The sequence below is a fragment of the Pithys albifrons genome, chromosome 2, assembly GCF_047495875.1.
Source record: "Pithys albifrons albifrons isolate INPA30051 chromosome 2, PitAlb_v1, whole genome shotgun sequence".
NCBI lineage: Eukaryota > Metazoa > Chordata > Aves > Passeriformes > Thamnophilidae > Pithys > Pithys albifrons.
In genome coordinates, this window is record NC_092459.1 from 8,859,998 (window position 1) to 8,874,270 (window position 14,273).

A 14,273-nucleotide genomic window follows, 5' to 3' on the forward strand; every position below is an offset into this window, starting at 1 on the left:
GCTGCATTGAAAAGATCACAGTGACATCATTGAAACCTCTGAGATGTGCTTTGCAAATACACTCCAGCCAGCTTGCAATTTAGCCTTGCTCCAAGTTTAACAACTAGCCAGGTGTGTAAATGCTCCCTTTTCTAACCTAGCCTGGCTATCATAGTTTTCTTGTTGGTAAATGTTTTGCTGAAAGATACTGTCTATTGCCAAAAAATCAAATTCCAGTTCCACTCCCTCTCTGTCTTGTTTGATACACAAACAAAAGGTTGATGCATAATCCGTAGAAATGTGCTTTATTATAGTGTGCCTTCCCTCTTTCTCTGATAGAAGAACAAGCTACACTTGCTTAAATTTCATTAAATTGAATCAATGATAGAGGAGCTGCCCTCATTTAATCATAATGAAGTGCTGCAATTTCAGTGTTGAAACAAGTTCCAGGTCTAATGAATGTGTTGCTGAAAAGTGCAGGTACCAAACCCTCCTGAGCTCCATGGCATTCAAGAACTGAACATTTTTCAAAACCTTCCCTAGCACAGATAAGGTTGATGGGAATTCTGTCACCACTTTCAACAAGGCCAGAAGTTCACTTTGGGTAAACAGGCTTTTAATAGAGCCTTTATTTACAGAGCTGTGAGCCTCCCCTTCCTGCTGTTGCTTTCTTTCCTGACTCTGCAGAGCTCAGATAAATTACTGTATGCTCTAAGGTAAACTGATAGAGTGGGACTCTTTGATACCTTTTATGGGGTAGGTCTTCCCCTGAGATTTATATCTTTGGTCCAACAAAGTGAGCAGTTTACCTTGTGCAGATGAAGTTTATTTCTTTCAATCCTGAGACAGAATGCCCTGGGTCTCATGTGCCAGGACTTGTGTTAACCATTGCAGGATTTAAGACATGATATGATGCCCTAAATTAAACACAGTCCAAAAAGATGAGAAAAAAAACAGGTTTTGTAGGAAGAGTTCAGAGTAGTCAGTAAATACAATTTTTTTCCAGGTTAAAAAGAAAAAAAGTGAACACTGACACTTGCAATAAAATTATCAAACCAAAAGGAAAAAGCTGTCTAGATAAACTCATATTCAGACAATGTCAACAATTAAGCAAAAATCATTAATTTCATTTCAGTTGAATTAAAACAATCCTGCTTGCTATCAAAAAAATCATTAAAGCACAAAATCACCTTTTAAAATTCAGCGGTCTTTTTATTTTTTTTTTTATTTTGAAACTAGTCATAATGCATGAACAGTTCAGATAAACTCTATTTTTTAAAACACTTTTTTAGTTAAAAAGATAAGAATGAATAGGTTTTCTATAGAACCACAAAAGTAGATAGTGTATTTATGACACGTTAATTAATCCAAGACATTTCAAAAGGCTGTAAATCATGTAAAAGCAGTGTATTTGTGGTCCTGGGCATTCCTATATCTCATGTAATGGGCAAAGAATGCTGGATGAAAACTACCATTTACTTTCCAGTGAAATAATAACCAACATTCAGTGATTAAAGGATTGTAATTACCTGATCAACTTGCATTTTTCTCACTACTGATGCAAAACTAAGCTTTTATTTTCTGCTAAACTCTATTTTGTATCCAAGCATGGCATACTGACTGGGTAATGGACTAAAAACATGAAGTTAAAAGTATATAAAATCCTTTTAATATATTTTGATATGTCTAGAACAATTTTTTCATCTACTTCCTACTATTGAGGAAATGGGATAAAGGAATTTTAAAGCCAAGTAAGTCTTTGTCTTAGATAATAAAACAGACAAACTTTTCAGGACAGAAATCCATGGAAAATATTAATCTTGTAATTAAAAACATGTATTACCCGATTGCATGCCCTGTGTCTTTAGTAAAACAAATTATTTTCAGGAAAAAATAATTAAAGATTTTGCCCCATGGTGTTTGCCAGATGATATTTCAAAAATAAGATTGTGCAAAAATATTTTAAGTCATGTAATTTTTCCCTTTATCTCCTGCTCTCCTTGTAAACAGGCTTCTGGATTCAATATCTCAAATGTTAAGTGTTCAGAGTTCTGCACTAAACCAAATCCATAGTAACTAACAGGTCAGGTGCGATATAATTAGCACTAATTGCCTTCCATTAACTTCAGACAGAAGAATATTCTACTGTTCATTCATTGCACATGAAAGTCTGCTGCAAACACATTTTTGGCACTCTTGGAGGTCTGTTTTCATGTATTTTTTGTTTTGTGCCACTGACCCCTGGTTTCATAGGGAAAAAAATAATCTTTAAACACTATTATTGGGGGCTGTCCAAATTCTGTAAGCTACCCATTCACACCAGTCCAATTGCTCTTCAAAGTTTGAAAATAAAGTTTAGTAAAAGAAAAAAATCAGCAAAGGTATTCATAACATGCTAATTTGATTAGTAAAACAGGAGCCAGAAAACTAAATGGATAAAAAGGTGAATATAGAATTATAAAATATAAATAAATTACCATATATTGAAAAAAAGATCAGGACTGACTTTGAGCCTTCTATTTTCTGGACTTCAGGACAAACAGTAAAGTTAGATGAAGAATCACACTCTACAAGGAACCAGTAGATTTCCAAAATCTCAATGTGCTTTCACCTGTATGACTTGAGCAGTAACAAAAATATGCTATTTTGATGATTCCTACAGGAATATGAAAGAGAAGCACTAAAAAAAGATGGGGCTATTCTGGGAACAATTGAAGGAAAGTAAAAAGGATAAAAGCAGAATCAATATAAATATATTCAAAACAAAACTAAAACAACAACCTAAAGCAAGTCCCTAAAGATTCCTCCTAACCCTAAACCCAAACCAAACCAAAATCCCACTCTGCACTTCTGTGCTACATAAATTAATATTTGAAATTGAAAACATAAAAAAATAATTACTCAAAATAAGAATTAAAGCACACTTGAGTGGCACAGAAGAAGTTTTAACTGTCTGCATTGCTACAGTGTGATGAATTTCATGCTTAAAATAACTTGCTAGTCTTCACACAGAAAGTTTCATCAGAGCCCAGAAACTCTGGCTTTGTTCACAGGGACTGGGATCTACATCTTATATTTTATTAAATCAATAGAACCACAGTGTACTTGTTAGACATACTACAGATAAACTCTCAAATGTGTGAATTAAACAACCGGCATGTGGCTTCAAAAGGCAAACAACATTCTGGGGTGTATAAATCTAATTTATGGTGATGTTCAAGATTTCATGGCTTTATTGAACTAGTAGATTAAAAGTTTTCTTAATCGACTGTTTTTGAGGAATTTTCCATATTTTCAAGCTATTGTTCCACTGGAGTGAATTAAATATGAGGTTGAAACATCTGTAGTGCTATGCTTTTAGATCTGTGTACATTTTCCCCTTCAATTTGCAATCTTCACAGCTAAACTCAGGATAAGCAGTTTCAGTCTTCAAGCTGCCAGTACAGATGAAAAAAATATATCAAATGACAAAGCAGTATCCTTCAATTCCCTGTATTTTACATGACAATCTTCTGTATTTAGGCCTATTCTAAAATGTTCCACATTTTGTCTTTTAATTCTGACTTTCATATCTCTGATATCAGATGAGGATAGATTTCAGGGCAGTATAGAGTCTTCTGCTGAACATTAAAAATCATGGGGAGGTGATCATCTATTTTTTAGGTATTCTTTCACAGATGCAAGAAAGTGCAAATGTATTTGGTTGATGATCTTAGTTAAGACAACTATTTATATATCACTTCACAGAAAAGTCCTGTAAACGTCAAGTCTGCCAGAGCAGTTTTATTAAGCAACTTTTACAATGCTATCAGGCACTTTAAAAGTAGTTCTTTATTGAGAACGTTTGCTTGCATATTTACTTTGTGATTTTGTTAAAGCAAAATGTTACCTCCTTGACATCTGTTCTGATAATTTCTTTGGTAGACTTTTTTGAGTGAATTTTTCCTGGAAGTCCTCTAGTAAATTCAAATATCAGGATAATAAAAAGTTATCAAATGTGAATAAAAAAAGATGAACTGGACCCCATATGATCAAGTCTCTGCTTATAGAAAAAAAATTGTATTATTCCAAGATATAACTGTGTCTTTAATTCACTATCCATTATGACAAGAAATATTTAAAAATGTGCTATATAATCTAAATATATAGACTAACATATAATCTAAATATATAGAAATTATTAATCTAAATATATAGAAATAGAGGCTCAGCCAGATGACTGAGCAGTTGACATGACTTTTATAAAGAACAAAAGCCTTTGCTTATTCAGAAAACCAAAATAATGTAAGTTGAAGGCAAGGCTGCTCAGAGGTCGCTGGATTCAGACATGCTGTGGGTTAGATAACAACAGAGCACCTGTGGTATACCCACACTGCCTTGAACGACCTGCCTGCTCCATCTGTGCACACAGGGACTCTTCTCCAGGCTGTCTTGCACCATCTCAGCCAGGTCACTTTGGTTCAGAAGATAAAAGCAATTGCTGCATCTAAAGCAATGATTAGGGAGCTCAAGTCCAAAACTGCACTCTGAATTACCTCTTCCAAGTACCTGACTAAATTTAGAAGTAAATAAAAAAACCAATACCAGAGATGACCTTAGCCTTGCAAAGCAGTTTTGCAATTAATTGATACCTCAGCAATTAGCCACAGACATCTCTATCTCTAAAGATAGAGACAGAAATAAAGATTATAGAGATAAAAGGTATGGATCTTGTGTAAAAAATTCTGAACACAAAAGTAATTCTAAAATAGTATCTATTTTATATAATAGTTTAAATTTCTAGAGAAAGAGAGAGAGTGGAAACCCAGACCTGGAGCTTGACAACTTCAAACACATCTTCCCAAAATGACCAAGGGCAGGAAGTGAGAGAGTAAAATCAAACTACTATGTAGGACCAATGCTTAGGTTTCTCAGTTGGGACCTGGGGAGTTCTGATTTCCTGCCTACATTCCCCAAATCCTCCTAATGATTCTGTTACTGTCTAGAGGTAAAGTACTCCATCCTTGAGTAAGCATGTGTAGCTGTAAAAATGCACTATGGAATATGAGTATCTGAGCATCGCTTCTTGAGCTGCTCCTAAATACAGTTAGTTAAAGCTGACATCAGTGTTGCTGCCAATATGATGCAATATAATTAATTGAGAGTTTCATGCCAAAGGTACCTCTGCAATGGAAGTCATAAACTTTCACCCACCAAATAGGTAATAGCTGAGAATTCATTTTGTCATAATGTTGCTAATATTTTTTTTCCTTAGGACATACCTCAAACCCCTGTGCATGAGGATGGACAGTAATACAGACATATCCTTGTTCTCAGTACTCTCCCACAGCTAGTAAATGTTTGCTGGTTTTTTATAGGACTTTCAGATTGGCAGTTTTCACACTGTGTGATGAGCTGAACTGAAATTCAGTTCTCATTCTGCAGACAACTTTGCAATTTATTTCACTGCAGGCAAGAGTCCTAAAAGTTAGATGCTGCAATACTTAAAATTATTATTTGGCCTGGAACAAAAGACTTTAGTTTGGCTTTTTTTGTTTTTAAACGTTATACAGAGTGACTTAAGGATCTTAAATTAAACTATTATTTATGTCTGCTGAATAAGGATGGCTTTCCAGGTGCATGTCAATATCAATCAAACTTGCTTCAAATACATTTTGAAAAGTAATTGCACTACTAGTGACCAGTAAACATTAGCATTTAACCATGTTCCTATAAATAAACCTGCCTGATAAAGCTTTATGGGAACAGGTTGTAGACTGAATTAATTTAGAGACACTGCTGACAGAATCTGGATATATACAATTGGGCCATCATTGGGATCTGATAAACTGCAAAAAGGAATCATATGGAAATTAATATAAGTTTTTTCTGCATTACCAGAGTTACAGTTTCAACATATGCAAGAATCAAAAAATACAGTTGCAACCTCTAAAAACAAATGAATGAGTGTTTTTATGGCTTTGGCACAAGCAAGGCTGCAGCCTAACCCTGGCTGGGTGGTTGAGTGGTGGCTGCACAGACAGATAGGTCTCACTTCTGCAAGCCCAGCTCCATTAGAAGGCTCTTTTTGCATGTCCCACAGTCCATCAGTGATTCACCAGACATCAGCAAATTACTAAATATCCTTTCCCAGTGTGCTCAGAGGGAAAATTCTGTCGCCTGCATGGCCATGTCGAGTGGCTGTGCATGTCTTCAGTGAGGCCAGTAAGAACTACAATGCAGACTTTAGGTAGACATGCTTGTCAAGTAAAAGTCTGTTGAGTATTTAAGTTTCATCTTTTCAGTTAAATTCTTTGGGGTTGTTTTAAGAATGTTGAATCAGTTGCTCACTTATTTTGGGGAAGACTAATTGGCATATGTTTTAAAACTCAGAATTGCAAGTGCCCTATTATTGCCTCTTTGTAGAACAAATACATTCAGACATTTTAAAGGAACTCAAATACAAGTATGTTATCAATTAAATAATTTGGTTTGTTCTCCAAGGAATCATAGAAATAGTAGTCATATAGCTCAGCCTTCCACTTGGGGCAGAACCATTGCCAACACTAGATCAAGTCTGCTATGGTTCTTGTTTAGCCAAATCCTGAAAAACTTCCAAGGATTAAGGCTCCATATTAAGGAATTTCACAACCCTCCCAATGGAAAAAACTTTCTGATGTCAAATCTGAACCTTCCTAACTGCAGTTAGGAACGACAACACTTGTCATAACATTGGCCACTACCTAGAAGTGTGTTTTTATTTACCAATACAATTTACAAGTTATATATTCTCAACACCAGGGTAGTTCCGTGGTGTAATGGATAGCACTCTGGACTCTGAATCCCAAAGTCCTGAGTTCAAGTCTCGGTGGGGACTGTCCCCTGGTAGTTAAATGCCTCCCTGCCATCCAATTCTGTCAGATCTCGGATGCTCAGCAGGGTCAGTATCAGATGTTAGTATCAGATGCTGTAGACAGTCTCGAGGATTTCACTGTCACTGGCCAAGCTCACTTGGCCATGGCAAATGAACCTTAGGAGTTAAATGGTGGGGCCAGTTCTGCACACACTGAGCCTCACCTAAAAAATCCACTGTGCAGGCTGGAAGGGCACACCCACATGGGGAGAGCCCTTCCCAAATCTTCGTTTGCGAAGTTTGGCCATACATACGTACACTTTCAACACCATCTAAGGCAGTCTGCATCACAGGAAAAGAATGTTTTTCTTTTGAAAATCATGGTCCAAGGATGTAATGAGGTGAAGTCAGTAGTTTCAGCCCAAGGTCCCAATATTTCTGACAGTTTCTGGATGACTGCAAGGCATTTAAAAAGTAAATAAATGAAAATATTTTTAAAATCCAGTAGTCCCAGCATGGAAATTCCAAGCTTCCATTTTAAAAAACCAAACAAAAAAACCCAAACAAACAAATAAACAAAACGAAACAAAAAGTGAAGAGTTCTGCTAACTGAAGTGAAATTTCTTAAAAATTATGTTTCAGTGGATAGCACTGGTGAGCTGTAATCCAGGTCTCAGTCTTACTAAGTCCTCATGTCAGATCATAAGAGAATCACCAGAATTCTAAAAGAGTTCTTCTTCATAGTACAATGAAGCTACATCTAACATTCTTTATCTCTGTAAAGTGTTGTGATGAAATATTTATTTCTTTTTAAAGTCTCATAAACTTCAAAAAGAAGAAAAAGTAAAGAAAATTCAAAGACAGACTCAGGTAATAACCTGAGAAAGATAACAAGAATTAGGGGTTCTGTTTGTTTGTTTGGGGGGGGGAATGTTTATTTGGTTTTGGTTTGGGGTTTTTTTTATCACTGTAGGCAATAGGAGTCTGCATTTGACTTCAATAGGAGCAATTGAATGATGGAGTAGAACAGCACAGTGAGTCATGTTTTACAGTGGTAAAGACTGACTAAAGGTTAGTGTTTGGAAAGAATAGGGGCACTTCTCACTTCTTGTGATGTGAGAAACAGCTTTAAGCAAATCACTTCTCTGTCCTTTCCCTCTTACTGCAACAATTGAATAATACTATTCACCTCATACATAAAGTACCGTGTGGAGGACAAGTGTGCTATAAAAGCTTGAAGTATGACAAAGTCAACAAACATAAACACAGGCAATGGCATTGAAGTATTTTACTTTATCCAGTCTTTTTTTCTTGAAATGACGTGTAGGATAATCATGACAAGATCTCCTGTTTGCTAAGCTGACATTTGTGGATAAAGTGGTGAAGGGCATTTTCATTAGAGATTTTGATTTTCCGAGTGTTTCAGCAAGGATTTGATGGACAAAATCAGTGGCATTCACTTGGCAGGTTACAAAATACAGGAACTGCAAATACTGCATTTATCTTAAAATTTCCCCATGATGGAATTAGGAAAATGCGTTATTTTGTTAACTCCAGAGCAATACTCTGTAATATATTACTGAAAAATAGAACTACTAGATATTTAATCAAGATTGCATTAAGTATTCATAAAGATTTCTTTTAGTATTTCTGATTGTCAGGAGGCAAGAATGATTTTCTGTACTTCCATTTTTTTCCTCTGATGAAATTTTAAAACTATTTCCTTTCTTATCTAAGTGAATATCAGTGATAAACTTCTGTAAAATGTGTGCTTTACATCACCAAGTAGCACTCAGATGATATACCTCTTCCACACAGAGATAATCTCCATATAGTATCCACAGTATAGAATAGAAGGAAATAATGGTATCCAACCTGAGTATTTAGACTCAAATTTCTTCATGAATTTTGATGAAAAAGTTAAATGGCTGGTGGTACTCATAAACATACGAAGTTTATGTAGAAAACAAAAAAATATCTTTCTGTAAATTGATCTTTACTTTCTTAAAAGACTAGTCCACTTTAAGTAGGCATATTCTGTGAAGTCTTTCAGTACAGTTCCTTTAGCTGAATCCATAAAGAAAGTTAACCTTGAGGAGTAATTCTTCTAAGCTACAAATCCATGAAACAATAAAATTACAATTTTGTATTTACCTTTATGATCATGCTCGCTCAAAATTCATTATGATTTTTTCCTCCCAACCTTTTGCACACTGGTGGGTCAGTCTGAGGCATAGAAAAGATCTTGACACAGTGTAAGAACTCTTCAGGAATAAATAAATAAAATATCCCTGTGATATCATGACTGTTTTCATCACAGATCCCAAACATAAGGCCATACAAACTACCATGGAAAAAATCTAACTCTATTCCAACCTAAACCACAGCAATATCAAAAAATCCACACAGATATTTAACATCATGTTGTAAATCCATAGCCTAGCCTTAGCTTAACTCTAGTCCTTATTAACATATTTATGAAAGAGGAAGGATGAACTGTTGGATTTATTTTATTTGCTGGAGTAGAGGAAATTATGTTAGAAAAAAATAAATAATTGAACAATTTGTAGTTTTTACTAAATAACTTGAAATTTGGAAATCATTTCCCTTAATCATTGAGTTGAGTTACAGGGGGGAAAGGACATTATTTGATCAGCATTTTTCCCTGAACAACACCTAACAAAAATTGGAATGTTCTGTTTCAGGAATGTTAAGGTTGAATTTGTATGATGCAGTGCTAATCCAGTTCTTCCTAAATTCCCAGATTTTTTTTCTGCCTCTTTTTCTGGAGCATGCAAGATTTGCCAACAGCAACAACAATAAAAATTTTCAGCTCTAATTCAGGCTAATTCAATCCACTTTAAGGACTGGTTTAGAGGAAAGGACAATTTTAGCTTCAGTGGTGCAGGAATCCATGGGATCTTCTGGTACTGAGCTGAATTCAGTTTTAGAGACAGCCTAAGACCTGTCATAAATAATGATTGCTTGTTTTGAGAATCTCTAAATTGAAGTTTTGTGTGTGCAAAGATATTTGTTATGCAAGAGACTAAACATTTACAGGGCACTAGCTATATTCTCAAGGTTATGTTAACACTGAATTAGAGTGTTAAGGGAATTTAAACACTTCTGGAGTTTGTCTTCTCCTGGACATGGCATTCTAATATCTTAGCTGGCCAGGTCTACTTGCTTATGTTTCACATTACTGATGGATTACTGTGTATGAAATGTTATTGTAAAATCTATGGCTTATTGCCTATATTGACCTATAAAAATAAACATATATATTAAATATCCTTTAAGATATTGTGATAATTAAATCATTTTAAAATGGAGCTTTTTTCTCTTTCATTGTTATTGATATTAGTGTGATAAACAATTAATTTCTCACTGGCTGTTAGATAGAGAATGGTGGCAATTTTGCTCAGATAGGCTTCTTTCCTGCTAATTCCTGCTCCTTCTAGAGCAAGTCTATGTTTTGCTACTCCAGCAGATTCAAATGCTGTTCCCATTGCAGTTCATCCTGCTAATGTCAAAGATCTGTGTGTTTTTAACATGATCGAGTGTAACAAAGAACATAAGCCAATGAAAACAAACTATTCCCAGAACAGGTTCAGAGCAGAGTCTTTGGCAGTGCATTGTATACAAAACCAATAGTTTTCCAGTAATGATTTATTATTGTTGTTGATGATATTACTGTTTTTGTTACTTTTTCTTAGCTCTATCATCCCCATTTTTTTTAATATGGATTTTTTTTCTCAGTCCCAGACATCTAGGGCTTTCTATGTGGAAAGAATCTAAACTGAAAATCATGGCCAGTGACAACGAAAGAGATATAAACCCTTTTAAGTTTGTCATGATATTTTCTGACTGCAAATCATGTATTTTGTTAATTTGGGGTTTTTTAACTTTCTGGAAGCTGAATCCATGCATTCCTTGTTCCAATGAAAAGAATTGGCATGAATCATCATCAGCTAGGGTTGATGGAGAAATTAATTAAATAAGTTTACTTCCAAAGCTGAACCACAACCTTCACATTACTGTTTTACTCCTTAAAATTATGCAGTTTCCTATGTTTGGGGGTGTGATTTTTTTCTTTGTTTTGGTTTTGGGGATTTTTTGTTTGGTTGGTTTTTTGGGGTTTTTTTTGTTTGTTTTGGTTTGGGGTTTTTTCTTGTGTGTGTGTGTGGTTTGGGTTTTTTTAGAGGGAGTTGACAGTCAACTAGGCTTGCAATATGAAATTAATTAATTCCTTCCATTCAAGATAAAAAACAGGTGACCATGTGAACAGGCTCACTGAAACATACAGGGATGCTACAAGAGGAAATCATTGCAAAATCATCAATTGCACTACTGCCTGATTTCAATGTTTCATTTAAAGAACGTGTGAAGTTCCACCAGGCACCTTGGAATCAAAAATCTTTCTTACCATTGCCAAACTTCTCCAATAACAGTGTAGCTGTGTTAGCCTTGTGTTTAATGAGCTCGAGGTGGGATGAGATGTTAGTTATTTAAATCACTTTTAGCAATTTAAGCTTCGCTCATTTGCACCATAAATAAATTCTTGTGTGAGCATGGGAGAAAAGCTTAATTTCCATTCCAGCTGCAATAATATCTGCGAAGACTATAAATTTAACATTTGAAATCATCAAATCAGCACCTGCATTAGTAAAGCAGGACATGTGAATATATCAGAATAGCTGAGAATACAAAATGAAAAGTGTCTAAAACTCTCAATTTTCAAGTCTTTTTATTTATACAAATTCTGGTCATGTATGGACTAATTCCAAATCTCTTCAAACTTTGAGAAACCAAAATAACTCCTGCTTTTATCCATGCTAGGGTGATGCAATTCAGAGCTGGAACTGGTCCACAGTCTTTATTTTGCTTTAGATATTTTTTTCCTTAGGATAGCAAGACTTTGCACCAATTAGTTCATGAACCCAACAGCCCAGACACACTAACAGGTGACTATGGTACCTTATGTCATTCCAGCTGACATGTAGTATCATTTCATTTATGTATTCTTAGCTCTCAGCTTCAGCGAGGCTTAGCTTTGTGTGCAATATAAAAGGGTTTGATAAATGGCACCGCCCTGTATACCCTCAGGTTAAGATCATGCCCAGGAGCAGTTCCAAAAGGTGAGTAGATGCACAGTAACTTCTTCAGCAGTGGCATTTGCTCAAGTGTGCAAGTGGCTCTAGAGTTGTGTTCCATTCATCACTAATAAAAGAGAGGAAAAACATTCCTCTTCCATAAATAAATGGTTCACCAGAGATTGAATTTATATTTTGCAGCATGGTATGATCTGTCAGCCACTGATTAAGTCTGAGCTAAGCTCAAGTTAAAGGGCTGAAGGGACACAGATTCTTATGTGATGATGTGACATTAAACCTATGAAAAATTTCAGTTCAATTTTTTTCTGTAACCCCCCCCCAAACTGTCACTAAGGGATGCGTCTTTAAGAGAATACTTTGAGGTTCTAGTGTGTTTTAATTTATCTTTGTAACACCCCTGATGCACAGGAAATTCCTTCTGGATATGAGGAAGAACTTCTTTACTCTGCAGGTAAGTGTGCACAGGAACAGATTGTCCAGAAGATCTCTCTCATTAGAAATATTCCTGAGCCATCTGGATTCAATGCTCTGCAATGTGCTCTAGGATGACCCTGCAGGGAGGTTGGACCAGATGACCCCACCAATGGTCCCTTCCAATATTACCCATTCTGTGTTTCTGTGTCTCTGTAGATTCTGGAGTAAAGAATTATTTCATTCAAATTCAAACTGGCAGAAGATTTAGAATACTGGATGCACCTGTGGAGTTCTGCTGGTGTTTCTAAAATTGAAAAGTTCTCTATATGTAATTGTAGTGCTAGAGCAACATGAAAGCAGACTAGCAAAGTTTAAACACGGTGCAGAAAAATTAACTCCTTTAAAACATGCTGTCCAAATATCACTGTTTTTTCTTAAAGCTATTTTCCCCCTCATCAGACCTATAGCAAAATAAGCTAAGTCCTCCACATGCTCAGCACTGCACTTTGCCTGTTTCTACCTAGTCACATTGGATTTATTGAAAAACTAAAAAGGTACATTTTTTGCCCCTCGAAAGATGCCATTACATTAGTAAATTTTCTGCCATCTCTACATGTTTTTACACTTTCTGAAAGGGATCTGAAGAATAAGGCATTATTTCCTATAAAGTTTTTCTGGGTAGTGTTTCAGAATGAAATTCAGCTTAGTTTTAAACCTGCTCCCTACATTATCTGTGTAAGACTTCTGTCTCACATACCTAGTCAGAGACATGCATACATCAAGTTGTGAGAGTTGCATTCAGATGCCCTACATTATTTCTCTGACAATCTGAAAACAGAAGTAGTACAAATGGCTAACAGGTCAGACATTTAATTTCAGGGAAATAAAGTTACAGGAGATCAATCTGACCCTCTATATCTATTTTCAGGCAATAGCCATAAGCAGCAAGATTTATAAATTTTGCCTTACAGGAATATAGGCAATTACTGTGCTTAGTATTCCTCCTGTATCTTGCTTCAAAATAAAAGTTATTCTCAGTCGGTCTAATTGATTCAGACTCAACTCTATGTACAAACCAATCACTCATTTTTCTCATTTGGAATTATATTTATTTTTTGTCAGTGTAAGATCTTTGCTGATGTCCAAACTGTGATTGATTGTATTTGTTACATTTTTCTTCAGAAACAAAAGAATAAAATAGACTATTTCAGCTGTGAGGGACCCACAATAATCATGCAGTCCAACTGCCTGCTCACTTCAGTGATGACCAAAATTTGAAGCGTGTTCTTAAGGGTGTTGTCCAAATGCCTCTTAAAGACTGACAGCCTGGCCAGCTCTCTAAGAAGCCTGTTCCAGTGTTCAACCATATTCTTGGTAAAGAAATGCTTCTTAATGTCCAGTTTAAGCCTCCCATGATACAGCTTTGAACCATTCCCATGTGTCATGCTACTGGATCCCTGGGAGAAGAGCTCAGCACCTCCTCCCCTCCTAGGAAGCTAAAGGAACAATGAGGTCATCATCCCTTAGCCTCCGTTTCTCCAGACTAGAAAAAAAAAATGGAGCCCTCAGCTGCATCTCACAGGACATTTCTTTCAGCCCTTTAACCAGCTGTTTTGCCTCCTCTGGACTGATTCAAGGACCTTCACATGTCTCTGTCCCTGAACTGCACACAGTGCTCAAGGTGAGGCCACATCAAATTTGAATGAGTTGAAAGTGCATGAATATTGCTGCAGGAGTAATGTCTGCTTTTTCATTTTCTCTTTTTAATATTACATGAAGTCAGTATCAACTTTTGCCCAACTCTGGGTAGACAGATGTTAGTGGTTCACGTATAGGCAAATATTTGTGTATGAGGTTGGATCAACATTCAGTCTGCTATGGGAAAACTCTCTGAGTTAGTGTCTGTCTGTCAACATATCTTTTGCAACTTGGAG

The 14,273-nt window shown here is 35.8% G+C and overlaps 1 long non-coding RNA gene across 1 annotated transcript; it reads left to right on the forward strand.

Moving 5' to 3' along the window:
• The first annotated feature begins 660 nt into the window (after positions 1–660).
• On the forward strand, positions 661–13,993 carry LOC139668259 (uncharacterized). The gene is made up of 3 exons (XR_011697009.1): positions 661–695; positions 12,334–12,376; positions 13,936–13,993. It is a non-coding gene; the product is annotated as an uncharacterized lncRNA (long non-coding RNA).
• The last annotated feature ends 280 nt before the right edge of the window (positions 13,994–14,273 follow it).